Here is a 3,046-nt window from a genome sequence, read left to right on the forward strand (position 1 = left end):
ACAATTCATAAACAATAGCACAACAAAAACAAAACAATTTACAAGGAGAACAACAACAAGTTTCAGGAATAATCAACAGCAAATCCCAATAACAACAGCAACACATCTCAAAGAACAACAACACAACTCACACAGAGTTTATATGACTATCAATGCCATTTCCATCTTTTTCAACAGCCCGTTGTACCATTTAAATCACAGCAATAATTTTCCACAGCTAGGCACAAAGGATGTTACCACAGTTATTTCAATATCACCAATTTCGATTCCTTTCCATCATTTATTCCATAGTTCTTACCGCATAACACATTCGCAATTACAACTTGGTTTATTGCCATTTACTTACACAACCATATCGGACGTCTTAACCGACAAGGTTTAAGGCACAACATTGAAATGAATTCACAAATGGTTTACACAAGAAAACACATACTACTCACAAGAGTTCAAATTCACAACTAATCCATGAAGATATCACATACCAAGTATTTGGACACCAAGCATGGAGATTTTACAAAGGTTAAAGTTAGCCATACATACCTGGAGTTGAATCCCTTTTTAATTTCTACTTCCAATTCACCGAAAATCTAGCAACGGCAATATAGTGCACAAATTAATACTCGTAACTTAGAATTCAAGGTTCAAAACCACTACCCGAACATACTTAGGTTATCAATCCCTTCTTTGCATAAGTCTTTGATCCCACCCAATTACCCCCACTAGGTTTTAGGTTTTAATAAACACGCATGCACAATTTTTGCCATTATTTCCAAGAACTAATGCATGAGACTCCCCCCCTCCCCCTTAATTTAAACCTGAAATTCAATGAAAAGGGTTAGGGATTTTACCTGCAAGAGAAAGGGGATGAAGATAAGTTTGAGATTTCCCGGCCCGGATAGCTTTGAAGAATCAAATTTTTGGAGGAGATGACTTTCTTCTCAAGACCCTCTCTTCCTCTCTCTTATTTTGTGTAGAAGATCGTTAAAGAATGAGGGGTTGGGTGTTTTATTACAAAAGGGGTCGGGTTTTAAAATTTAGAAAAAAAAGAAGCCGAGCAAGATCTGCGATCGCATTCTGCGATCGTAGAGTTGAAATGCGGTCCGCAGATTGGACCGCAGAATTGCCCCCAAAACTCTGAGGATTCTGTTTGGGTCTGCGACAGGAATGCGGTCCGCATTCATGTTCTGCGGTCGCATAGTGCACCGCAGAACTGACATTCACAAAATTCAAAGGAGAGTATGCGACGACTATGCGGTCCGCATAATTGTTATGCGATCGCATAATAGACCGCATTTTCAACATTAATTTTGACAACTCTACTGTTCCACTCTGCGGTAGAAATGCGGTCCGCATATCAATTATGCGGTCGCATTTTGGACCGCATCTTGACCTCAAGTTTTAACCAAACCACTGCTTCACTATGCGGCAGGAATGCGGTCCGCATACCGGATCTGCGACCGCATTCTTGACCGCATAATAGCATTTTCTGAAAAAATTGATTTCTTTTGATTTTTACAAGCTTAGATCAATACCAAAGAATTCTACACATTCCTAATACGTGTTCGGAGCCGACTCCACAATATTCTGGTTTATGAGCCAAAAATTTTACGGGGCCTCACATTGGCTACCCTATCATCTATGATACAACATCAGGACAAAAACTTCATTGATCCCATTCCAGTAAAGATCCATGATCAGCCAGCTTACTGTGTTCATGTCGAAGAAGAAGCAGATGGAAAACCTTGGTTTCATGACATCAAGGAATATTTGGCAAAAGGAGAATACCCAGAACTTGCAAACACTACTCAGAAGCACATACTTCGAAGGTTGTCCAATAATATCTTTCACAGCGGAGGAATCCTATATAGGAGGACTCCTGATTTGGGATTATTAAGGTATGTCGATGCAAAAGAAGCATCCAGGCTGTTAGAGGAAATTCATGCCGGGACCTGCGGTCCACATATGAACGGTTTTGTTTTAGCAAAGAAGATACTCCGGGCTGGTTACTTTTGGATGACTATGAACACAGACTGCATCCAGTATGTCCGGAAATACCATCGCTGTCAGATACATGAAGACAAGATCAAGGTACCCCCAAACGAGCTTAATGCAACAAGCTCACCATGTCCGTTTGCCGCCTGGGGAATGGATGTTATCGGACCAATCGAACCTGCCGCATCAAACGGACACAGGTTTATCCTAGTGGCAATTAAATAGGTTAAAGCACCATCTTACAAAGCAGTAACTGAGAAAGTCGTGGCAGACTTTGTCCGCGACCGCATCGTTTGTCGATTCGGGATTCCAGAGTCAATCATCACTGATAATGGCTCCAATCTCAAGAGTCACCTGATGAAGGCCATGTGTGAAACCTTCAAGATCAAACACAAGAATTCTACAGCCTACATACCTCAGATGAACGGAGCCGTAGAGGCCGCCAACAAGAATAATAAGAATATACTAAGGAAAATGATAGAAAAGCATAAGCAGTGGCACGAGAAGCTATCATTTGCTTTATTGGGGTACCGCACCACAGTCCGCACATCAACCGGGGCAACCCCCTATATGCTGGTTTATGGTACGGAGGCAGTCATTCCTGCCGAGGTGGAAATTCCCTCCTTAAGGATCATACAGGAAGCAGAACTCGACGATGCAGAGTGGGTGAAAAGTCGTTACGAGCAGCTAGCTCTTATAGATGGGAAGAGAATGAATGCAGTTTGCCACTGTCAGCTTTATCAGAACAGAATGTCCAGAGCCTTCAACAAGAGAGTCAAGCCGAGACAGTTCACACCGGGGCAGCTGGTGTTAAAGAAAATTTCCCCGCATCAAGATGAAGCCAAAGGAAAATTCTCTTCTAACTGGCAGGGTCCATACATGGTTCACTGGGTTCTAACAGGAGGAGCCCTTATACTTGCAGAAATGGACGGAGAAGTTTGGCCAAAACCGATCAATTCAGATGCAGTCAAGCGCTACTATGTGTAATCTTATGTTTTCCTATATGTTGTAATTTGAACTACGTCTGACCTGATTCCCGTTTGAGAGGGGATAC

The sequence above is a fragment of the Nicotiana attenuata genome, unplaced genomic scaffold (assembly GCF_001879085.1).
Source record: "Nicotiana attenuata strain UT unplaced genomic scaffold, NIATTr2, whole genome shotgun sequence".
Lineage (NCBI taxonomy): Eukaryota > Viridiplantae > Streptophyta > Magnoliopsida > Solanales > Solanaceae > Nicotiana > Nicotiana attenuata.